A 26,476-nucleotide genomic window follows, 5' to 3' on the forward strand; every position below is an offset into this window, starting at 1 on the left:
ACCTATTGGAGAAACTGACCCAAAGACAAATGTAACAACCTGAAGGTTTCCGAAATCATTCACACCCAACTTCAGTGTAAGAATGGAGCCTCTGCATTTGCCTGCAAGGTATTTTTAAACTGTTTAGATTCTGTTTTGTGGCTGTTAATATTCATTCTCTCTGCAGAAAAATAAGCAAGCTGTAACATGAAGGTATGAAAAAGTCTGTTTATTTTATGAGTGGTCTTTTATGTGATGCTGGCAAAATGTTTTTAATATAAACATGGAAACTTGGGTAGAATTCCTGTTCTTGTAAGAAATGTATTTTCCTAGCTGCCGTTCGTTTGAAATAGACATCATAGGGGAGACTTGACTTGTTCATGCTTCTGTGGAGTGTTCACTAGTAATAAAATGAAATTTGTCTGTAAATAGGAAGGACAATGTTGACAGTAGGGAAAGAATTAAGTTATCTGCTTTACTAACCCCTAGCAAAATAAGAAAACAAGGATAAAAATCTGAGCACTTCTAATGCTAAAGAGACTGTCTTAGCCTGGTTTCTTTCTGGAAGCAGATCCTGAAACATGGGATTGCATTCAGATGATTTATTTGAGAAATTGTCTTGGGGAACAGGAGTGGGGGACTGGGGAGAGTGAACTAGGGGAGGGGGAAAAGAATAGAAGGATGTGTTATTGTGTGAGCTACCACTTTAAGGACTGGATTTCAGTCCTTTTGAGAGACCTTCTGGTGTGTGTCTCAGAGAGTTGGCCACCCGAGGGACCAAAGGAAGAAGTACTTGTCCGCTGGCTTCCTCTCCACTGGCCAGTGGTTGTCTCATTGGGTGTTAACGCCTCTGCACTTTCAACTTGTATCTGTACATTTGCAGAGCAGACTCCTATGGGCACTGCAGGCTGCTGCCTCTGAAAGGCAGGAAGCAAGAGAGACAGACCTTGCCAATCTGTCCTTGATAGAACTGTACGCCATAGTTGTCGCATGAGTTGGAAGTGAGGCCAAGGGGATATAAGAGGCAATCCCAAGAGGTTTCTAATATAGGAAAGGTATAGAATGAGGTGGCATGTCCCTGATGTCAGTTGACCATGTCAGTTGCATTAGGGCAGATAGAGTAAGGACCGCAAACGTGAGAAAGTAGTGGACTCTTTTTAAAAAAAAAAAAAAAAAAAAGAAAAAAGTTAGCTTAATTTTAAATAGTCAGAGGAGCCAACGCAAGAATTAGAAACCTAAATTTGAAGTCATAAATTCATTCATTCAACAAGTATTAAGCCAGGCATTGTGCTTTATGATGGGGTGTAAATTACTCATCCTGGCCCTCAGGGAATTTAGCAAAGGACACTCTGACAATTTCAGTAAAATGTGATAAGTAGCATATTGGGGGTAATAGAAGATGCAATTAATTCACATAGGAGGGTCCTCAACCCAGATTTGGACAGGGCGTGGGAGGGCAGGGAACACTTTTTGGATGACGTGATCTAAGTTAGAATTTAAAGGGACAGAATTCAAGAGCTCTAGGCAGAGAAGACTTATTCAGAAGGTCTGAGAAGCAGAGAGCACTGCTAGAGTTTAGAGTGGGCCTGGGCTCGGAGCGGGGAGATGTAGCTGGCCAATGCAGGACTTTGTAAATCATTGTGCGGAGTTCAGCTTTTTCTTCTGAAAGCACTGGAAGGCCATGAAAGGGTTTTAAGTGCTGACTGACATCAGCAGATTGTCATTTCTACTCCACATGTGGAGAGCGAATGGGGCTTAGTTAAGACTGGAGGTAGGAAGACCAATTAGGAGGTTTTGCATACAGTTCTCTAAGCAGAAGATGATGGTGGCCTGGACTAGGTTGGGAACGATTGGGAGCAGAGAGGGAGTGAAAGGATAGTAAAGCTCTTCCGGAGGTGGGATCCACAGGACTGGCTGGCTACTTGTGTCTGGCGATGGGGGAGAGTCGTCAGGAGAGTTTTATGGGTTCTGACAGGAACTGAGTTAATGCTGACTTCATTCCTGAAATGAGGAACATGGAAGAGGAGCAGATTTTTTGGAGAAGAAAAAGAATAGTGAGTTCTGCTTTGGACCTGTTGAATTAAAGGTGTTAGAAGACATCCAGTAGAGGTGTTGGGAGGTGCCACTGTCCCTCTTCCTCACTGTTGCTCTCAGAAGATTAAAAATTTTTTTAATAAATTTATTTATTATTTTTAAAATTTACTTATTTTTGGCTGCATTGGGTCTTCGTTGCTGGGCGTGGGCTTTCTCTAGTTGCGGTGCGCGGGCTTCTCGTTGCGGTGGCTTCTCTTGTTGCGGAGCACAGGCTCTAGGCGCGCAGGCTCAGTAGTTGCGGCTCACGGGCTCTAGAGCGCAGGCTCAGTAGTTGTGGGGCATGGGCTTATTTGCTCCGCGGCATGTGGGATCTTCCCGGACCAGGGCTCGGACCCATGTCCCCTGCATTGACAAGTGGATTCTTAACCACTGCACCACCATGGAAGTCCCCAGAAGATTAAAATTTCAGTTTTAGTTTTAGGTGAAGCCAAGTAGTTTCAGATAGTGAACTCTCCACTCTAGGCCACTGCTATAGAAATGCACTTTACATTGTGACATAATACACATTTCCTGGAATACCTGTGCACACGCACGTGCTCCCACACACACACACAGCTGAAGCAAAAATATGCTGAACAGTACTCACCGTTACTCATATGATGATGCACTCTAGTGTTTTTGAATTTGTTGTAGTTGTTTTTTTTTTTTTTTAAGAAATGCTGTTCACAGTCTATTACATTGATTTCCTAACCATAAATACCACCCACAATTTGAAAAACACTAGTCTGGGAGAACTAAGAGATGAGGGGGCCTGGATTGTCACTCCAGCTCTTCTACTTCTTCTATTTTTGGTAGAAGTAGTAGTGGTAGCAGTGACTGGTGTGGTTAATATTTCCTGGTCCAAGCACTGTGCTAAATGCTTATCATGTATCATCTTCCTTCATCCTCACGATGCCTCTCTTGCTCTTTCCCCTAAATCAGTATTCATGAGGCAAACAGCTGGTTAGAGTTAGAAAGGGGTCAGGATGGGGAGCACATATTAGAATATTCCTGTCACTGGAAAGACCTGTATAAATGACTAACTAGACATCTCACAGTTGTAGTTAACGGGAGGCCTCTGCTTAGTGGTGGATATTGTCTGTGCATATTGGGTACGTCCAGCCCATTGCCCTGAACGCCGAGGTTGGACCAGGGGATGTGCCAACACAAGCAAGTTACTGTCCTGAGAGGCCGTATTTGAGTGACCAGTTACAACCCTGCACAGCTTCGGTGGAGGGCTTCCAGATCAGATATTTGGAGTCTGTATGATGAAATTCAAGTGTTAGAAGTAATGGGCTCGCTCATTAAAAGACTGAGGAAAGTTTTGGCCCTAGGCAAGGACTATATAGGCAAGGGAAAAAAACAAATAGTACGAGTTTAAAGCCATTTTTATTTAATAGTAGCTGTACCTCTCTGGGCTTTCCTTGTCTGCTGCTAACAGGCCTCTTCTCTGTTTCTTAATTCTAGTGATATCAATAACTAAGATATCAGTTTTTCTCGTGGTTTTCATTTTGTGTTTTATTCTTAGGTATATACACATACATGAGCTTTGGGTAAGAAATGTCACTTGTTTATTGATGGGTGACAGGTTGGTTTTTCCCCCCCCTCTCCTCTGTTACAGTAGATTTAGACTTAGGACCGTAGCACAGATTTTTACATTCTTATAAAGGAGTCTCCTATCAATCTTGGTCAAGATTTTAATATTTTTATATTTTACTGGGGTCTAATTTTGTAATTTTATTGATCAAGTATTCCAAAGATTATGTCCCTAACTAGCTGTTTAACTGAAAACTGTGCAGAACTAAACAAAATTCTATTCTGTGGTATCACACAATAATATCATTGTTTATCACATACGTTTTAGCAAACTACACAGTCATATGCCTTATTTTTAAAATAACTCTTCACTTTTATTTGTAATGTAACAATCTTTGTTTACCAAATGTCTGGATTCTCCAGATGTGTCTGCCTTTTGAGAAAGATGTGACCTTATAGGCTTGTCTCCTTGGACAAACTCTGGACTGAAATACTATGCATGATGATTTTATTACACAGTCAAAGATGCTTTTTAAAAAATATTTTACTCTAAATAAACATTTGAATATGCTAGGGAAAATTTAAATAAAGACAGTTTGTGTTTTCTTCTCTCAGTTCCTTTTTAGCTCACTCAGTGTCAAGTTGCATAGTTAATGTCTTCGCAGACCACAGCAGAGTCATTTAATGCAGTAGTCTGAGCCTTAATGTCTAGAACTCTTGAGTTCTAATTTCACAGTTAGATCTAAGTTAAGTTCCCTTCTTAAGAAGAAAATCTCTCTCTTCCGAAGAGTAGGTTGTGAAGTGCGACAATGCTTATGAAAGAATGTAATGAAAGTGCTTCAAAGAGCTGTGAAATAACACTTGTGCTATTTAAACTTTCTCATCAGCATTTTTCTCACCTGCCATCTCTACCAGCCTTATCAATCCTAAGCAAATTATTGCTCTTATGGGCACTTTGATCTTCATTTTAAAGTAATGCCAGGTATTCCTCCACGCTCTGAATAAAACCAAAGAAAATTTTTCCAGGTTAATAAGTTAGAGGGTATGGGGAGGGAAAGAAAGGATTAGATACTGTGATATACTGACTAAATGTAAATAAGTTATGTTTGAGCTAGTTTACTAAATTTGCAATATCCTTGTCCTTTAAAATAATGAATAATGTTTTCAGAAAAAGTCTAATGATTATAAATTGAACTATATTTTTAATGTCTCTTTTAAAAAACACCCTATTGTTACATCCATTTTGTGAATCCTTTGATAAAACAAAGGCTCTTTGCAATGCAGTTAGTCACCATGTTATATTGTCATTTCAAAAATTAGGATTTTTGAAAATGTTTCCTTAAAGCACTTAAACTGCATTCAAGAAGGCAAGTAAAAGCAGAAGGGACCATTTAGTTTATTTGTGCTTTTTGAATTTGCCACTGGTGCTAGAGTTTGTTTTGAGAGATAGTCCTGTCTTTAAACTACAAACTGCAGCCATTTCTTTTATAACTATTTAAATCTGAAACTGATTTAAGACTTATGAAGAAGTACTTGGATTATAGGAAGAGTTCTTAAAGATTTATTTTAAACTTTAAGAAACTAGAATTTACTTTAGAAAGTCTCAACTTTTAGGGACTTTTGACTGTGTAGCTGAGCAACATGAAGACAAGACTTCATGTCTTGTCAGAATCTGTGTGTTTGTCAGAATCTGTGTCTGTGTCAGAATCTGTCAGAGCTGAGGGGGGGACACAGGAAAGAGACCCAGGAATGGCCTGGAACAAAACGGAGTTTCTTCTCATGCTCCTGCTGTCCAGAGGTTTTCTATATTGATGGTAAAATTTTGCCGTAACTGACTTTGGCTGCTGGTTAGCTTGCTTATTTAATGACAAGAAAGGAGTTTTAATGTTCTTATTATAGTACCCCCTCCACCTTTTCATTGTTAAAACACTTTGCTTCAAAGTAGGCATTTTCAGTGCAGTGTAATGAAAACGAAAACCTAGAGCCTTCAGTCATTTGGGGAGATTTGAGTCAGCAGGTAATAAATGGATTCCATCCTAAGCAGATGGGAACTAGTGAAAGCACAGCAGAAACTCTGGAGGTGCATGGAACCGGACTGGTAGCCCCAGAAACGGTTGGGAGGGTCTAATAAAGGTTAAAGCAGAAACACCAAAACCGCAGTAGCTAGAGGAGGTTGAAAGAAAACATGTTTCCTCTGAGCAAGAGGATAATATACCAGCAGACATGTGGCAAAGCTTATTCAGTGTCGTACTTTTTGTTTATCACCTTGGAGAGGGGGAGTTTGCTTTGTGGAAGTACGTTGCATGTTCCCATCTAGTATCCAGAGATAATAGAATTAAAACACTCAGGTGATTATGGGCATTGAGCTGGGGACCAGTAACCAACGGGGCTTTTGAGCAGCAGCAAAGCAGTTTGTAGCTCGTGGCGGTCTGAAAAGTATCTGTAAATTCTGGTCAAGCAGTTGACTTTGGCTGTGATTCACTCTTGGGTTTGGGCCCAAACTCCTCTCTTCATACAAATCATCGGTTAAGCTTTGCCAGTTACTGAAAGATCTGGAGCATGGGTGTCCTCTACACATTGTCTTTGTTTCTGGAATTCTCAGCCTCTCTGGAGAAGCAGACATAGACTAGTCCAGGATGTGAGGCGTGAGGCATGAGACAGAGCCTTTCATTCCAAATAAGCCAGGGGCATTTTTGACAGGTTGTTTGCATTAGCATCATTTCCTTACGTTTTATTGTGGTTAATTAACAGGAGTTTTATGAAGATTTCAGGTACCATTCTTGTTCTAAAAATGGATCAACACAGCACAATTTAAAGCTATTGTGACTGATTAATTTTAACATTTATTACACATTCAAAAACGAAGGAGAATAATCCAAGAATGATTTAATTTGAGAGTTCAGACATTGAGTAATAAACATGTGGTACTAATTAACATGAGAATTGATAAAAGTCGGGTAGCTGCTCTGAAGATAGGTCTCTGTTGCTCGTCTCTGAAGGGTGTGAGATTAGGATCAGCACCATGAACCACAGATGTTTACTTGTAGCCTACCCGGCACTGCGCCTCATATGTCTGTGTATCCCCAAAGTTCAGGGCATGTGGTGTCTGGGTGCTGATTCAGTTCCCACCCTTGAGGAGTTTACTGTCAGGTTGGGAAGGCCGTCCACATGTAAACTGATAACGAGGAACTAGAATATTGTTCCTATAAATAAAAGGGTTTTTTTTTTCTGCATTAAAAAGCACCATTTTTGATGGATGTGTTAAGTGGCTTGATTGTGGTGATCCTTACACGATGTACACATATGTCGAAACCTCATGTTGTACACCTTAAGTACAGTTGACCGTTGAACAACGTGTGTTTGAACTGGGTGTGTCTACTTACACGCGGATTTTTTTTCAGTAGTAAATACTTCAGTACTGCACTATCCAGGGTTAGTTGAATCCGAGGATACGGAAACGCGGATACAGAGGAACCACGTATATGGGGGGATGCCTATAAATTACACTTGGATTTTTATGTAGAGGGTCGGTACCCCTAACCCCCACTTTGTTCAAGGGCAACTGTACATGCAATTTTAATTTTTATTTGTCAAATATACCTTAATGAAGCTGGGGGGAGAAGCACCATTTTTAAGTGGTCATAATTAAGGAGAAGAAGCTAAGGTGACATTAAGATGGCTTACAGGAACAAATTGCTGAAATTTTTAACTGCGTTTTTCCAAGCAAAGTTGACAGAAGAATAAAATGAATGCTGCATGCCCTTTCTTTCTTGCTAATTGTTTTCACATATTGAGCTTATTGCTCATTGCATTTTGGTCTCTAAATTGTGAGAACAGTTAGAAATGAATGAAAATGTAAAATCTTCGCATTTTTTACAAAGGACATATGGGTTATGTTTTCTCTAATTTGTTTGCATAAAAGATTTTGGAAACTTTTACTATCGCCATTAACTCTGTTCATTGGCCTTTGCACTCCTACTGTTGTTTGGCATTAAAAATAAAACCCTGAAGCATGTTGCATGTCTTGAGTAAGAAAAGCTTTAGAATCCTAGATAAGCTGGATTATGGCTGGTGAATCTGGGGCTGGAAGAGGAGCTCCCTGTAACCTTGCTTCCTAGGTAAGCATACCTGTGTTTGTATTAAACATGGTTCATAACTTAACCCAGCAGGTCATCATTATTTTGGCGTTCAGAGAGTCACTATTTACAGTGGGGAGAAGAGATGGCTGCGTGTAACTTGGCTTTACTTAACCTTTTGTGAAGGTTTTTGAGGGATCTAATTTGATGTTTTGTTTTGTCTGTTGGCTTTTTTTTCTGACAGCCTTGGTATCATTTGCTCATGTTAAATATTCCTTTATTTAAAATTTTTTTGGTAAGCTTAACCTAGGTAAGTGCCATTCTTGAGATATCTAGGTTTGCCTTAGAGGTTTGGGTGTTTTTATGTGTAAGAAATTTTAAACATTTATTCATTTGTTCATTCATTGAAAAGATACTCTGAAATGAATGTGTGAAGTCTCATTTTGAGATTGCTCTTAATTGCAGTGGATAAATGAAACGTCCTGATAAGATTTTTTTTTTTCAGTTAAGGAAGTATCTTATAAATCCCCCACTCATCTTGAATAATAAATTATTAAAAAATCAAGCACAGTGAGTTATTGTTATTAAGTCAGATCAGACTTATTATTAAAAGTTGGCTTTATTGATCAAAGTATTTATTTTATAGCATTGTTTGAATTTTAAACCACAAAGAAGTAATTGGTCTTTAGGTTCAAAAGCAGACAGTCTTAAACAACATGATACATAATGAAACCTGAAATATTTTAAATTTGTACATAAGGTGCTACAGTTTTGCTTTGGCTTATGAAAATCAGTAAAATCTTGAAATACTACCTTTGACCACTAATCTCAGAGGTTATTAGGGACTTTTCTGCTAAAATAACTAAACTATGAAGACTTGGCACAATGAGAACATCCTGGGTATTTTGCTCTGTTGCCTTTGTGAGCGCTCGCACCCACTCGTGCGCGCTCTCCCTCTCTCTCTCTGGGGGCCGGGGGGTGGTGGTGGTGTTTCTTTCTTAATGTATCAAACAGTCCATTCCTTCTTATTGCCACGTAGTGTTCCATGGTGTGGATAATAGATGTATACCACGGTTTGTTTAACCATTCACCTATTGAAGGACATCAGGGTTGTCTCCAATTTAGGACTGTTACCAAAAAAAACTACTATAAACATTTGTTATACAGGTTTTTGTCTAGACTTCAGTTTTTGTTTCTCTGGGATAAATGCCTAGGAGTGTAATTGCTGAGTTGTATGGTAAGTTGTATGTTTTTAAGAAGCTGCCAAACTGTTTTCCATTTAGTTACTACCAAACTAAATGCCAGACATTTCCAAAGTGGCTGTACCATTTTATTTTACCACTAACAAAGTCTAAAAGATACAGTTTCTTCACATTCTTGCCAGCATTTGGTTTTGTTACCGTTTTTAAATTTAGCTGTCCTAATAGATGGTTAACGGTATCTCACTGTGGTCTTATTTTGTGTTTCCCTTATGGCTAGTGATGTCGAACACCTTTTCGTGTGCTTATTTACCATCCAAACATTCCCTTCGGTGAAGTGTATCCTCCTGTCTTTTGTACATTTTCTAAATGGATTGTTTGCTTTTATGTTGTTGAGTTACAAGAGTTCTTTATATATTCTAGATACAAGTCCTTACCAACTTGTCTTTTCATCCCTTTAACAGGGTCTTTCACAGAGCAGAAGTTTTAATTTTAGTGCGGTCCAGTTTATCACTTTTTTCTTTTATGTGTCATGCATTTGGTATTATGTCTAAGAACTCTTCACTAAGCCCTAGGTCTCAAATATCTTCTAAAAGTTTTATATTTTTACATGTAACATTTAAATCTATGATCCATTTTGAGTTAATTTTTGTATAAGATGTGAAGTATAGGTCAAGATTTAATTTTTTGCCTATGGATATGCAAGTATTCCAGCACTATTGAAAAGGTTCTTCCTCCATTTAATTCATTTTTTTAGTCAAAAATTGGTTGGCCATACTTGTGTGGGGCTATTTCTGGATTCTCTGTTCTGTTCTACACATCCATATGTCTACCCTTTGCCAACACTATACAGTCTTGATTGCTCTAGCTATATAACAGGTCTTAGAAATTGGGTAGAATGATTCTTCTGCAACTTTATTCTTTTTCAGAATGGTTTTAGCTCTTCTAGTTCCTTTGCCTTTCCATATAAATTTTAGAATAATTTTGTCTATATCTATAAAAATACTTGTAGGGATTTTGATAGGAATTTTGTTAAATCTATATATCAATTTGAGAAGAATTGGTATCGTCACTGTAAGTCTTATAATCCATGAAAATGGTTTATCTATCCATTTATTTAGATCATCTCTGATTTCTTTCACGAGCATTTTATAGTTTTTAGCATGCAAGTCCTGTACATACCTATTAAAGAGTTAGACTTACACCTAAGTATTTTTTTTAAAGCAGTTATAAGTGGTGTGGTGTTTTTTATTTTAGTTTCCATGTGTTTATTGTTAGTATATTGAAATACAGTTGATCTTTTAAAATTAATTATTTATTTGAATTGTAAAATGTACATAGGATAACATTTACCATTTTAGCCATTTTTAATTATACAGTTTAATGGCACTTAATACATTCACATTGTTGCACAACCATCACCCCATTCATCTCCAGAACTTTTTCATTATCCTATACTGAAACTGTACCCCTTAAACAATAACTCCCCATTCTTCCCTCCCCCAACTCCTGGCAACCATGATTCTAATTTTGGTCTCTATGGATTTGACTACCCTTAAGTACCTCATATGAGTGCTCTCAAACACTATTTGTCCTTTTTGTGACTGGCTTATTTCACTTAGCATAATGCCTTCAAAGGTTATTCCCTGTTGTAGCATGTGTCAGAATTTCATTCCTTTTTAAGATTGAATAATATTCTACCATATGTATATACCATATTTTGTTTATCCTTTCATCTGTCAGTAGATATTTGGGTTGCTTCCACCTTTTGGCTGTTGTGAATAATGCTGCTATGAACATGGGTGTACAAATATCTGTTTAAGTCCCTGATTTCAATCCTTTTGTGTATATACCTATTTCTGTTCTTTGGAGAAATATCTATCAAGTCCTTTGCCTGTTTTTAAATCGAACACTGGGTTTTTTGTTGTTGACTTTTAAGACTTCTCTATATATTCTGGATATTAATCCCATATCAGATATGTGATTTGCATTACAGTATATTTTTGCATGTTGATCTTGTATCCTGTGTCTTTGCTGAACTTACTTATAGCTCTTGTTTTATAGAGTCCTTGAGATTTTCTGCATAGACTATTACGTCATATGCAAGTAAAAACAGTTTAATTTCTTTCTTCTTTTCCAATCTGTATGCCTTTTAGTTCCTTTTCTTGCCTTGTTGCATTGGCTAGAACATCCAGAGCTATTTTGAATAAAAATTGTGAGAGCAGACATCCCTGCCTAATCTTAGAGGGGAAAGTATTCACTCTAAATCAAGTTGAGGAAGATTCCCTATATTCCTAGTGTCCTCAGAGTTTTTATCGTGCATGGCTGTTGAATTTGTCAAGTGTATTTTCTGCATCAGTTGATGTCATCATGTAATTTTTCTTCTCTGTAGTAGATTATATTGACAGTTTTCGAATACTGAATCAGCCTGGCATTCCTGGAATAAACCCAACTGCTAAATTCTGTTTGCCAGCATCTTGGAAAGGATTTTTGCATGCATATTCATAAGGGATACTAGTTTGTAGTTTTCTTTTTTGTATTGCCTTTGTCTGTTTGGGTTCACTCCTTTTTTACTTTCTGAAAGAGATTGATAAAATTGGTGTTAATTCTTCTTTAATTGTTTGGTAAAGTTCTCCAGTGAAACCGTCTGGGTCTGGATATTTCTTTTTCAGGGCTTAATCGCGAATTCAGTTTCTTCACTAATTATAGGGTTATTTACATTATCTATTCCGTGTTGGGTAAGTTGTGGCAGTTTTGTGTTTTTTGCGTTTATTATCTAAAAGTTTCCTTTCTTGCTAGGCTGTCCCTTTCCTGGTCCTTTGGTTAGATGGAGAAGGCTTTTCATGGTACTTTTATGTTTTTGGTCTGTATGTTGGTGTTTTAAGTTTCCAGCTTTTCCAGTATGCCATCTGGAATAAAAGGGCAATAAGAAAACACAGGGAGCTCACCACCGTGTCCTTCCTCGGGTCTCAGAGACCCTACTGGGCTGTCACCTTCTCTCACCTTTCAGTGTCTTCTTATGTTTGTTTTATATATGATGCCAAGGGTTTTCAGTTGTACTTAGTGGGACAATAGGGAAAAGTAGGTCTGTTTCGTCTTCCTGCAAGTGGAAGCCCTCTTGTTTTTTATTTAATTTTTAAAAAGTCCAAAGAACGATTTTTTACTAGTTAGGAATTGTTTAAACTATCACGTTTGTTTTAGCTGTGCGTTTCTGACTGTGTCTTGAAAAATATTAAACATGTTACAGGTAGTTAATGTGTGGTAAATGGATGATTGAGAAAAATCTGTAAATTTATTGCCTGGTAAAAATTGAACCTGATAAAATCTGATCCAAGTTTTATAAAGGGCCTTTTTTTTTATCACTCTACTATTACTTCCTATATTAACTTTCAGAGTGATTATAGCAACCAGTTTTAGGTTTAAAAATTCAGAAGAGAAAATCAAGTTTTAAAAGAGTACATCTGTGACAATAAGCACAGTTCTGATAGACGAAACTGTAGCCGAACGTGGGGTCCGGCTGCTCGCTGCTCAGAAGCCAATGAGGAGGCCAGGTTTGTGGAAAGGAAAGTTTGCTTTACTTTGGATGCTGTCAGCAGGGGGTGGGGGAGGGCGGACTCCTGTCCAGAGGCCGACTCCCCCCTCCCCCGGCAATCAGTGGGCAAGAGCTTTTATAGACAGAGGGAGGGGGCTGCATGCAGAAACAGCACAGCCAGCTCTGACAGTCATCTTGAAATTGGTCATCGGTGGTCTGACCAGCGTCATCTCGATTGTTTTAGGTACAGTTAATCTTCAGTTCAAGGGTCGGTTTGTTTCCATTTCTTTGAGTCCAGTTCTCGGAATTGTGGCAGCTTCTGTCGTGGCTACAGTCTGATCATCATGTAGTTCACTTCTTCCACCTGGCGGGGGTTTCAGTACCTATAAGACAGCTCGCAGGATGTGGCTCAGAATGTTATCTGTAGCCCTTGAGGAGGAACTAAAGGTCCTTGACTATGCTTAATGACTAAGCTATAATATTTGGTCTCCTTTGACTGTTTTCCTTTGTTTCTGCATTTTCTCACTTGTCTGATTAAACTTATTCTTTTTTTTTTTTTTTAAACTTTTAGTAAGTAATCTTTTTTTTTTTTTTAAAGATTGATTGATTGATTATGTTGGGTCTTTGTTTCTGTGCTAGGGCTTTCTCTAGTTGTGGCAAGCGGGGGCCACTCTTCATCACGGTGCGCGGGCCTCTCACTATTGCGGCCTCTCCTGTTGTGGAGCACAGGCTCCAGACGCGCAGGCTCAGTAGCTGTGGCTCACGGGCCTAATTGCTCCGCGGCATGTGGGATCTTCCCAGACCAGGGCTCGAACCCGTGTCCCCTGCACCAGCAGGCAGACTCTCAACCACTGCGCCACCAGGGAAGCCCCTAAACTTATTCTTTGGCTAAAATTCTTCCACAGAGAAAAGGCAGGCTGAGGACATGGGGAGGCAAGGACCATAGGGCGCTCCTCCGTTTTAATACCACTGTGACAGTCCCTTACTCCTGAGGTTTTGATGTTCTTAAATGGACTTTTAAGGGACCATCAATTTCTCTCTCTCTTTTTCTCATCTATTGTTAATATATTAGCTTTTTAGTCTCCACAGATTCACTTTATCATATAACAAATAAAATTAAATAGAAATCTGCTATCTTCTCATACAAAAATAGTGAATCAAAACATTATTGTACTAAGATGTAAGATGACACCTGAGGTTTGTTTTCTCTGTGCTTGTTTGCACTATTATTAAGGCACACCTGAGTGTCACTCTCTCCATTTTGAAGCTTTAATGGGAACAGAAATGAAAAAGGGCCTTATGAATGTGGCTGTATAGGATTTTTACTGCTACATCCTTGTGAGTTTTTTGTTTGTTTTTTAAAATAATCCTCTGTACCGAGTACTATTTTTAAAGCCAAGTGGCAAGAAATTGTTAATGCACCCTTATATTCATACACTGATTTTTTTAAGGTGCCATCTGTGTCTGACTGTATGATAAGGGAATTCTGCATCATTATCTGTAGGCCCCACTTCCAGATACTGATGATCCCACAGTGTATCCTGAGTATCAGAATTTCTTAAAGCTTCCCAAGTGATTCTAATGTGCAACCAAGGTTGAGAACCACTGCACTAGAATTTAGCTTACTGTATTTAATATGTGTTTTCTTTGAGAGTCTGCAATTTCCCCTATTGTTAATATCTTAAATTTTTCTTTTTTTATGAATAGACTTTTTTTAAAAAGCAGTTTTAGGTCTACAGAAAAATTGAGTCTAAAGTACAGAGTTCCTATATGCTCTCCAATCCCCCACTCCCAGTTTCCCCTATTATTAACATCTTGCATTAGTATGATACATTGTTATAAATGATAAGCCAACATTGATCCATTATTATTAACAAAAGTGCATAGTTTACATTAGGGTTCAGTCTTTGTGGTGTACATTTTATGGATTTTGAGGAATGTATAACAACATGTGTCTACCATTACGTTATTTTACAGAATTGTTTCATTGCCCTAAAAATTCCCTGTGCTCCCTCATTCATCTATCCCTCCCCTCCCAATCCCTTGGCAACCACTGATCTCTTTACTGTCTCCATGGTTTTGCTTTTCCAGGTTGTCATATAGTAATGGAATCATATAGAGTCTGTAGCCTTTTCAGATTGGCTTCTTTCACTTAGTAATATGCATTTAAGTTTCCTTCATGTCTTTTCTTTTCTTGATAATTCATTCCTTTCATCACTGAATGATAGTCCATTGTATGGACGTACCACAATTTGTTTATCCATTCACCTACTGAAGGAAATCTTGGCACACATTTGCTTCCACATTTTGCAATTAATGAATAAAGCTGCTATAAACATTTATTTGCAGGTTTTTGTCTAGACATAAGTTTTCAGCTCCTTTGGTCAAATACCAGGAAGCACAATTGCTGGATTATATGGTATAAGTATGTTTACCCATTCCTTTTTTTTTTTTTTTTTTTAACATCTTTATTGAAGTATAATTGCTTTACAATGGTGTGTTAGTTTCTGCTTTATAACAAAGTGAATCAGTTATACATATACATATGTTCCCATATCTCTTCCCTCTTGCATCTCCCTCCCTCCCACCCTCCCTATCCCACCCCTCTAGGTGGTCACAAAGCACCGAGCTGATCTCCCTGTGCTATGTGGCTGCTTCCCACTAGCTATCTATTTTACATTTTACCCATTCCTTTTTAATGGTTGCATACTATGATGTGTATTATTGATAATAAACCCCCCCCATTGATGGACATTTAAGTTTTAAATTTTTTAATTTAAATTACAAATAACGCTACAACAGAGTTTATACGTCTTTTTGCACACATACTGATATTTATGTAGAATGGACTCCTAGAAGTAGGATTGCTCTGACCAAGATAATGTGAATTTGCCCTTAGCCACACGTAGTATTATCAAGTCTCCTGAGGAAAAATTTTGGCTGAACCTGAGGATTTGGAGGTCAGACTTAAAAATGGTAATTGAATCCACGGACATGGATGAAATTTCCGAGGGAGAAAATGTAGAGCAAGAAGAAAGACCAACCTAGAACAGAACACTAACTCCCAACATTTAACAGTCAAGTAAAGAATTGCCCTGGTGGTAAGAGAATAACCAGGATAAATGGTATCAGGAAAGTGGAAGGCAGAGTGTATTTCAAAGAGGAGGAAGTGGTCCTCTGAGTTTATACTTTGCTGAGGGTGGTAAAGACTGCAGTGTTTTTTTCGTGTTCAGTGTCAGGGAGACCCTTTGACCTTAGTGAATAGAATGAAGGTGATTGGACCAAGATACACATTGAAATAGCCTGTGGAGTGAGTGGGGAGGTGAGGAAATGGCCATTAGTATAAATGCTCTTTAAAGGAGAGAAAGAGTAAGGTAACTGGAAGAAAAGGTAGGGGTCACAGAGAGTTTTATTTGTGCCAGATGGCAGAGTCTTCAGCTTTTGTGAAAGTTAGTGGAAAGGAACTAGTAGAGAGAAAAATTCCAGAAAGTTGCAAAAAGCAAAACTTGAATTCGCCACTTGCCGGCAGCTATTTATATAGCATTTACACTGTATTAGGTATTATAAGTAATCTAGAGGTGATTCGAAGTATACAGGAGGATTGCATAGGTTGTGTGCAAATATTACAACATTTTATATAAGGAATATGAGCATCCTCGGATTTTGGTATCTGCTGGGGGTCCTGGAACCAATCCCGCATGGATACCGAGGGATGACTCAGTATGCAGACTGAGCTGAGACCAAGAATGAGGAAGAGGACAGGTTTCTGGATTGAGACCTTTGGCAAAGAAAAGTGAATTTGTGTTTGCCCCTATGGTAAATACTGTAATTTCAAATTTTATTTTTTGAGGATTTGAAAATTTCCCCAGGAAATTTTCAAAAGTCTTTGCTGCTTGAAGGTACTTTTAGAAGTCTCTAGCTTAATTCCCTTGGAAGGAATCAAAATCAACCCAATGCCAGATTCACTCTTTGGAAATTAGTATTATAGCTAACTTTTGTTGTATTTGGGAATTTGACTTTGTGACCAGCAACGTCATTACCATTATGGTAATAGCTTTCATGAGCTGTCAAATATGGTGGAATTTAAAGGTATTGATTTAGAAAAAACTAATATGTCAAACCAAGTGAACATCATTGATCCTAAAATGAACTGATTCAATGTATTTGATAACTAAAAAAAATTATTAGCTATTCATGTATTGACTTACAGTATTACCTTTTGCTTTTCCCTCTTTTCAGAACTCTACTTAAGATTTTTATTCTTATCTTGATAGCTAAATTTACAGATACTCTGAAGCTGGTAAGGATCTCTAACTTGCCAGAAGAAGAGAAACAATATGAAAATACCTCAGTAGGCTGGAGTGATGAGAATATGTCAGAACAAAATTTAACAATTGAAAAAAGTACAAATGTAATGCTTGGGTTCCAAACACACACACACAAATAGGAGGGATTATGATGGGACGCTGAAGAACATAGTTTAGCATTTGTTAATTTTTTTATTTGAAATAATTTCAAATTTACAGAAAAATTATAATACTAATACAAAGAACTTCTTCATATTCTTCACCCAGATTCCCCAGTTGTTAATGTATTTCCACATTTGCCTTATCATTTCGTCCCTTTTGTTCTGTATTTTTTTCTCAACCATTTGAGAGTAAGTTGTAGATATATTGAGCCATTATCCTTAAATATTTCAGTGTGTATTGCCTGAAAACTGGAACACTTTTGTACATAATCATAGTACAGCCATCAAAGCCAGGAAGGTAGCACTGATATATTACTACCATCTAATCCACGGACCCTATTCAGATGCCACAGATTTTTCCAGTGATGTCCTTTATAACACAAAACCACACACACATACTTACAAACCTACTTTCCTTTTACCTTCTTTTCTTTCTGATCCAGAGTTCAGGTTGGGATCATGTGTTGCATTTATTGTCATGTCTCTTTAGCCCCCTTTTCCCTGGAACAGTTCCTTAGTGCACTCTAGTTTTTTCATTACCTTGACATTTTTGAAGAATACAGTCCAGTTACTTTGTTGAATATCCCTTAATTTGTGTTCATCAAATGTTTCTTCATAACTAGATTCAGGTTATGTAGTTTTGGCAAGAATACCCTGGAAGTGATGCTGAGTTCTTACTGCGACATCTGAGGAGGGGCACACGCTGTCGATTCATCTGACTGCTGGGGACTTGAAGTTGTATCACTTCATAAAGTGAGATATGCAGGTGTCACTGCTGTAAAGTTAATAAGTGTTTTGTATATGTTAGTAAGTCAGTATTTTGTAGGGAGATACTTTGGGAAAATGTAAATACCTTTACCAAACATATCTGTTAATTTTTACTTTCATTGATGATTCTTATTTGGATCATTTATTACTGAGATAGCTGGCAAATGATTTTTCTCATTCAATCATTACTTCTACTTTTCTTAGTTGGTATTCTACTACAAGAAAGAGTCATCCCTTCTCCCTGTTTGCTTGTTTATGTCAGTGTGGACTCATGAAATCCTAACTTTTGGTCAATGTATTATATAATCGATTACTCTCATTATTTATTTTGAATGCTCAAATTGTCTCAGACTTGGCCAGCAGGGACCTTTTCAAGGTGACTCCTGTATTCTTTTGACACATCTCCAACATTTTTTGCGCATTTACTTTCTGGCACAAGATATTCCAGGCTCATCTTGTACTTTCCCTGACCCAGCTCTGCATTCAGGCACTTCTCCAGGGAGCTCTAGTTCCTTTTTGTGGAGAGTAATATTTAGCTAACAAGATCTGGGCAATAAGTATGCTCATTGCTACTGGGGTTTCATTGCTTCCAAGCCCTCTCAACAGACAGATCTAGGAAATACACTCACGCACTTATACCTACTTGTGTATTTGTATGTCGATACAGTGTATAAACACCATGAGTTTTCACCTGTACCTCCAATTCTGATCCAACACAGCAGAACTTATTCTAGTCTTCTCCCTTTCTAGCCCTTCTCTGACAGAGAAATCCAGCTCCCATTTTTCTCAGTATATTTATTTATATGATCAGTTCCTTTGTATGTAAATAATCTCTTGACCACACAAGCCAGGAAGGGCTTAGGCGGCTCTGGACTCGCAGACTGCCTCTTTGGCCCCAGCCCCTACACACACCAGCAGCTGCACAAACCAGCTTCCTTTGTCTTTGAGAAACTCTGTAATGGTATGTTTTACGTGTTTCAATTTACGTTTATTATACTGTTACAAGTTTTTAAGTGTAGCCTTTATTACGGTAAACACTGGTGGTGAAAAAGGAGGTATTTAAGAGTGTATTTAAGGATCAAAACACATAGAGTAGAAATTTGAAAGAATACAACCCTTATTCATCATCAGGAGGGGTTTCCTGTTAGCATTTTACTTAGGTAACCAGTAACCAGTATCTAAGTAGAGTCCTCACGTCAGTGAGCTGAGGCAGGAGGTAAAGTTGGTGTGATTTTTGTACGCTGTAGACCATGAGTCTGGCATTATCCTGTTTTCCTCTGGTGACCTTTTTACAGGGCTTTGATGCCATAACATCAGAACTAATCTGGAGTTCTTTCTGGTAAGAATCATCTTGATGAATTAGTTTTATATTATGATTTCTGGGAGTCAAGAGGTTTTTTTAATTACCATCATATCATGAGTTTGACAACATTATGTAGTTTTTTCCCTTTAAAAAGATACTTCCACCAGGACAGTTAAGCAATAAAATGAAATAAAAGGCATCCAGATTGGAAAGGAAGACATAAAACCATCTTTATTTGCAGATGACATGATCTTGTATATAGAGAATCCTAAAGACTGTACTAAAAAACTATCAGAACTAATAAATGAATTCAGCAAGGTTACTGGATAAAAGATCAACACACAAAACTCAGTTTTATTTCTGTATACTTGCAATAAACCATCTAAAAATGAAATTAAGTAAACAATTTTATTTATAATAACATCGAAAAGAATAGAATTGTTAGGAACAAATTTAACAGAGCAGTGAAAAAATTATATTCTGTAAAATACAAAACATTGTTGAAAGAAATTACAGAAGACCTAAATAAATGGGAAAATTCCATGTTCATGGATCAGAAGACTTAATATTGTTAAGTCTTCAAATTGACCTACAGATTAAATGCAATCCCTATTAAAATAACAGCTGGCTTCTTTGTAGAAATTGATTGTTGATCCTAAAAGTCACATAAAAATTAAAGGAACCCAGAATAGCCAAAACAATCCTGAAAAAGAAGAATAGAGTTAAAGACTATGTGATTCTGGCATGTAGATAGAGATATGTATTAGTGGACTAGAATTGGGAGTCCAGTAAGAAACTCATATTTATGGTCAATTGATTTTCAAAAATGATACCAAGGGGCTTCCCTGATGGCGCAGTGGTTAAGAATCCACCTGCCAATGCAGGGGACACGGGTTCGAGCCCTGGTCCAGGAAGATCCCACGTGCTGCGGAGCAGCTAAGCCCGTGCGCCACAACTACTGAGCCTGCGCTCTAGAGCCCGCGAGCCACAACTACTGAGCCCACGTGCCACAACTACTGAAGCCCGTGCGCCTAGAGCCCGTGCTCCGCAACGAGAAGCCACCGCAATGAGAAGCCCGCGCACCGCAACGAAGAGCAGCCCCCACTCGCCACATCTAGAGAAAGCCCGCGTGCAGCAACAAAGATCCAATGCAGCCATAAATAAATTAATTAATTAATTAAAAAAAAAAAAGAATTAGGCGAAGAATACAAGCAGGAGATTCCAAAAAAGAAAAAAGAAAAAAAAAAATGATACCGAGACAGTTGAGTGGACGAAAGAATAATCTTTTCAACAAATGGTCCTGGGTCAACTGGATATCCACATGCGAAAGAATGAAATTGATTCCCTATTTCACATTATATACAAAACTTAACTCACAATGGATTGGATCCAAATATAAGTGCTAAAACCGTAAAACTCTTAGGGAACAAAAATAGGAGTAAATCTTCATGACCATGGATTTGGCAATGGTTCTTAAATATGACACCAAAAGCACAAGCAACAAAAGAAAAAAATAATAAATTCGACTTCATCAAAATTAAAAACTTCTATACTTCCAAAGACATCAACAAAGTAAAAAGGCAGGTCATAGAGTGGGAGGGTGTATTTGCAAACCATATATCTGATAAGGATCTAATACCCAGAATATATAAACAACTCTTATAGCTCAATAAAAAGCCCAGTTTAAAAATGGACAAATGATTTGAATAGAAAGAGGATATATGAATGACCAATAAGAACACGAAAAGAAACTTATCATTAGCTTTGACTCAGTGCAAATCAAAATCACAATAAGATGCCACGTCATACCCACTAGGATGGCTACAATAGGAAAAGCAGATAAAAACAGGTGTTGATGAGGATGTGAAGAAATTGGAACTTTCATACACTGCTGGTAGGAATGAAAAATGGTTCAGCCACTTTGGAAGACATCTGGCGGTTCTTCAGTAGGTTCAACACAGCGTTATCATAGGACCCAGCAATTTCACTTCTAGGTATATATCCAAGAGAAATGAAAACACACAGAAACTTGTACACAAATGTCCATAACAGCATTATTTATAGTAGTTTAAAAGTAAATAACCCATATGTCCATCAGCTGCTGAATGGATAAATAAAAATTGATACGGTAGTTCCCCCTTAACCCTCAGGGGATATGTTCTAAGACCTCCAGTGGATGCCTGAAACCATGGATATACTGAACCCTATATACTATGTTTTTTCCTATATACATACCTATGATAAAGTTTAATTTACAAATCAGGCACAGTAAGAGAATATCCGAATTGCCAACATCACTACCCTTGCACTTGGAGCCATTATTAAGTAAAGTAAGGGTTGCTTGAACACAAGCACTGTGATACTATGACAGTTGATTTGATAACCAAGATGGCTACCAACTGACTAACAGGTGGGATACACTGGACAAAGGGGATGATTTGAGGGACGGGGTGGGGTGCTGCGAGATTTCATCACACGACTCAAAAGAGTGCACACTTTAAAACTTATGAATTATTTCTGGAATTTTCCATTTAATATTTTCAGACTGTGGTTGACCACGGGTAATTGAAACCGAGGAAAGCAAAAATGCGGATAAGACGGGAACTACTGTGTATCCCTACAATAGTATATGATTTGGCAATAAAAAGGAGTGAAGTGCTGATGCATGCTGTGATGTGGATGAGCCTCGAAAACATTGTGCTAAATAAATCAGTCACAAAAGATCACATATTGTCTGATTCTATAGAGAGATTGGTATTGCTTAGGGCTAAGGAAGTTGGGGACAGTGGGGAGTGACCGCTAGTAGGTATGGGGTTTCTTTCTGGGTTCCTGAAAACGCTCTAAAGTTGATTGTTGTGATGGTTACACACCTCTGTGACTACACTAAAAACCATAGATTCGTACACTCTAAATGGGTGAATTGTATGGTGTGAGAATTGTTTCTGTAAAGCTGTTGTTGCATATTCTTTCACAAATAAGCTAAGTTTAGATTTGTTTTCTTAGTTTTCATTTTTACCAAAAAAATATTGAGTGAAATGACTAGCCAACAGTATTCCTTACAGAATATGAAAATGTGTAATTCTCCCTGAGGGATTCCCAAATCGATTTTTGACTCTCCCACCAAATGGGCTTGAAGACTTCACTGATTGAGCTCAGTTAATTTCTGTCGTAACTGCTGTGTATTCCCTTGCCTTGCCCGTTGCTCTCCCATACTAAAAAGCTTCCTCTCAAATTCTCTCCACCTTCCCCATACACTCCCCCATGGCAATTAAAACATTTGTTAATACCTCTTGTCACTTTACAGTGTTCTAAATCATGTTTGGCTTTGAACTTGCCAGAGTTGAGTTTGGTTTCATAGTTGGGTTCCATCATGTATATTTATTTGTTCAAATTTTCAAATTCCGTTATATCCCCTTTTTGCCCAATGATATTTAGCTTCGTTAATGTTACCGAGTCTACCGTTTATACAGCTATCTTTATGAGAAACTGTATGTAACAAGTATGTAACTTGTTTTTATGTTTATTTTTTCATGTTTCATGTTCTTGTAATGCTGTAACAATAAATAATGAAGTTAAGAAAACAGACTGTTTCATCAGTTTCTGGAAAGCCTAGAAGTTATAAAGTCTCTTTAAGAATAAGGAATGAGTTAAATCCCCATAAGAAGGAGAAGTAAAGCTTTGATCTCCAGATTTTTTCCTTTGAAAGCACCCGTGATGTACAGTTCACCTCCTGTGAATAAAAAGCTGGGGGAAATCAAGCAGTTGCTGCGCACCAGAATTTTCCTTGAAGATTAAAACATCACAGAGTTGACAGCATATTTGTGTCACTAGTGATCAAATGCTCATCTCAGAAAAGGGTTTGCAGGATTGCCTTTGGTTTTTATTTTATGAAATTAAATTGTGATACGTTAGAGAAAGGAAAGATGGAAGAAGTTCTTGTTGGCAGACATTTTTAAGACATCTCAAAATGAGCTGGCAGTTTCCCTTAGATGAGATGACATATGGCCTTTAATCTCAGAATGGCTTTATTTTTCTAGTATCTTCAAGATCCCCTCAAGAAGAGGCCTGTTGTGCTGTATTGGTTTAGCTATGTAGCTTTTTGTCTACAAACGCTGATAACATGTATCAGGCAAGCAACACACGTGTGATTACAGGAGGGTTTTGTGAGGATATTTGCTTTTTTTTTAACTTTAGTAAATAAATCAACTAATTTTCAGTGTTTTAAGTGTCTGGTAGAATTTTTCTTGTTTAGGTTTTAAATTTAAATTTTAATACTCATTATATAGATTGTACTAAGAATCAGAATCTGCCTTCATTGCAGATGAAACTAATGGTTTTAAAACTGCAGACTACTAATCCCAGAAAACACAATTGTAGTTTGTATAATGATAGTCAGTGGTTTCTGAAGTTAATACAGTACCCATTGAAAGGGTAATTGATTTGATTTCCTGGCTGTAATATAAGATGTGGCTAGAATGTAATCCAAAAGAAGCTGTATTTAAATCTTTAAATGCATCTTATGGAATTGTTAAACACTGAGAACGTGGATGGACATTTGGGGAGGCAAGGGGGGAGAGGGGTCGGAGAGAGGATTGTGTGTGCGGGCCAACATCACTCTGTTTCTGTATTATTTGAGTTCTTAAAAAAGCATTACTTTTATGGTTTAAAAAGATATAAAATAAGAAATGAATGTGCATTTTATTGAGTATTCAGTAATTTCATTGATGACTAATTCCTAGAAAATGTTAACGTTAGTTCAAGTTATTGAAATATCAAGTTTTAAACATTTTACAGTGTATCTTTTCTCTGTTTCTCTTACACTCTGTCTTGTTGATCTGTTTCCTTTTTCAAAAGTACTGGCAGTTTTAGGTTGATACTTCGGCACCTTTGGGTAGGCAGAATTCTAAGTTTACATTCCAAATTTGAGCTGCAATTTAAGTGTTTTTAGGTAGGGAAAGATATGCTTGAGTGCTACTTTTTATCTCTATGATGTTTCAGTGCCTTTTTTTTTTTTACAGTCAAAGTGTGATAATGGGAAAATTTAAGAATTAGGGGCAATTAAGAAAACTAACTTGTATTTCAATAAATGTATAAAAAGTTTGAATTAAGTCTCAGTATTTCTGCTGAAATGGTGATAGAATGTCAGGAACACAGCATTTGGAATATTAAACAAACAACAGCAGTAACAGTAACTACAATGCCATGAACTCCCGAAGTGTTTGAGCACTGAGACCAAATATATTTGCGTCTCCGATGACTTGGATATATTAACATTGAAGGGAATGAGGAGAGGATTTTACAATTCATTATTACCACTTTTTGTGGTAATTACATGTGATGTTAAAAAAATCAACAGCTGGTTGATATCTACTTTTTGAGTATATTAAGCATTTGACTACTTTAATCCAGAACAAAGGCCTCAAAAGTATTTGGAGTAAAAAGAACTATTGAACTTGATTGATTTCTTTGCTATAAGGTTCTCTAAACATGCTATAAATTAATTTAGAAGTTTTATGAAAATTAGATATATAAGTTAAACAATAGATTCAGCAGTATCACAAGTCAGTGTGTGTTTCAGTGGTTGAATCTTAAAGCATTTCCTGTAATCTTAATAAATAGAAATGAAATATATTTTTTGACAAATGAAACAATACAAAATTTCCTACTCTCTAAGAGGAGTGCACTCTAAAATGGTTGATGTAAATTATACATAATGGTGGGTTTTTCCTTATCTTCTGTTTTCATTTTTATATGTCATACTAGAAAAGAATAAAAATTAGAGGGTGGCATTTCATTCTAGATAAAATAAGATAATGGCATATCAAATCTTAAGTTTTTATTTGTTAGAGTGTTCCATTCATTTGAATTTTAAAGGATGTCTGTCCTAAAATATTTTAGGATAAAGGTTTAAACTGTGAAACATCATTCTGTGTAGTTAAATATAGACATGCTTTAAAATGCCATTTTAAAAATTCAAGGTTTTAGATTTAGCCGGTTTTGTGCAATTTTACCACTTGTCCTTGCTTCTCTCCTTTGCTCTTCTTACTGATCTTTACTAGTTTTCTATTTGTATTAGTTTCTAAGCATAATTGAATCTAACCTTTTCCTACTAGTAGCATTTATAGCCGGGTGATGGAGATTTCTGTGTTGCAATCCATACGCTTTAAACTGTCTGAAACTGACAGCAGGAACCAGGTCCCTGCCTTTTCCTTTGCTTGCCATTTACCCTGGTAAGGGATGTGGTAACCCAGTAAATGTTAAATATTTAGTTGTTTTAAAGTATGTGGATTTTCTGCTTCAGTTGGATAAAGTAATTTGTAAGAAACAACACATATTTTGAAGTCCAACCAGGTACACCAAAGCCACTTCAAGTATTTACAACAGAGAACATTTAATTCACGGAATTGGTGATAACAGGCAGTGGTATTGCTGAGAGGCAGGAGCACAGAGGTGTGACCCAGAGAGTAGCAGCAGCAGGAAACCACTGCCACCCCTGGGCTGAAGAGAAAAGGGGCGCAGGGTCCAGGGAGGGCAACCAGTAGAAGCTGGGTGGTTCCAGGCAGAGGGAACAGTTAGAGACGAGTACTGTTAACAGGTTAGTGTAGGTTTGCCAGATCTTTCTCTATGCATATACTAGGCTTTTAATACGGAACCTATTTTTTTTTTCACTTAACAATATTTTCCTTTGTCTTTTTAATAGCTGTATAACATTTTACTGTATGCATATACCTTAACATGTTTATTAACCAGTTCTCCATTCATGGACATTTATGTTGCTTCCAGTTTTTTAGTATTACAGAGAGTATTGCTGTAAATATCCTTACACATATATATAAACACTGGTGTGTGTGTTTTTCTAGGACAATGGTTCTCAATCCACCTCTTAGGCTTAAGAAAATACTGATGCTCAGGTTCCATTGAGACAGGTTTTTAAATCAGGATCTCTGGGAATAGGATCCAGGCTTTGGTATTTTTTTAAAAACTCTTCAGATGATTCTCATATTTAGTCAGCTGTGGGATGATTCTGAGAACTGGTCTCGCTGAGTCAATGATTTAAAAAAAAGAAAACATTTTAGTAGATGCTGTTAACATTGTTTTCTGTATTAGTTAGGATTAAGAGAAACTGCCAATAATAGAAACCTAAAATAATTTGTCTTAAGGTAGTTTTTTTCTGTTTTATGTAGAATTCTAGACAGAGGCAGTCCAGGGCTGGAATGGCCGTTTTGTTCCACGAAGTTCTCAGGTACCCAGGTTCCTTCTAGCTTTTGTTTTTGTTGAACTGAGAGAAAGCTGCAAGACAGAGGTTAGAGCTCCTACTGTGATATTCATGCTCTAAGCAGCAGAATGAAGGAAGGGCTAAAAAATGAAGGAGGCAAAGACCCTGGGCCTGCTGTCCTACAAAACCCTTTACTTGTATCCTGTTGGCCAGAACTTGGTCACAGGACCACACCCGGCTGCAAGGAAGGCTGGGAAACAGTATGCCCTGCTAAAAACCAGAAGTTCTTCTATATGGAAGAAGAGGAGAACCGATAGTGGCCATCT

General features: G+C 37.4%; 1 protein-coding gene across 8 annotated transcripts in view; it reads left to right on the top strand.

Moving 5' to 3' along the window:
* Positions 1-26,476, top strand: part of ATE1 (arginyltransferase 1) — a 169,757-nt gene that overhangs the window by 139,214 nt on the left and 4,067 nt on the right. The window lies entirely within an intron of this gene.

This window comes from Eubalaena glacialis, chromosome 1 (genome assembly GCF_028564815.1).
Source record: "Eubalaena glacialis isolate mEubGla1 chromosome 1, mEubGla1.1.hap2.+ XY, whole genome shotgun sequence".
NCBI lineage: Eukaryota > Metazoa > Chordata > Mammalia > Artiodactyla > Balaenidae > Eubalaena > Eubalaena glacialis.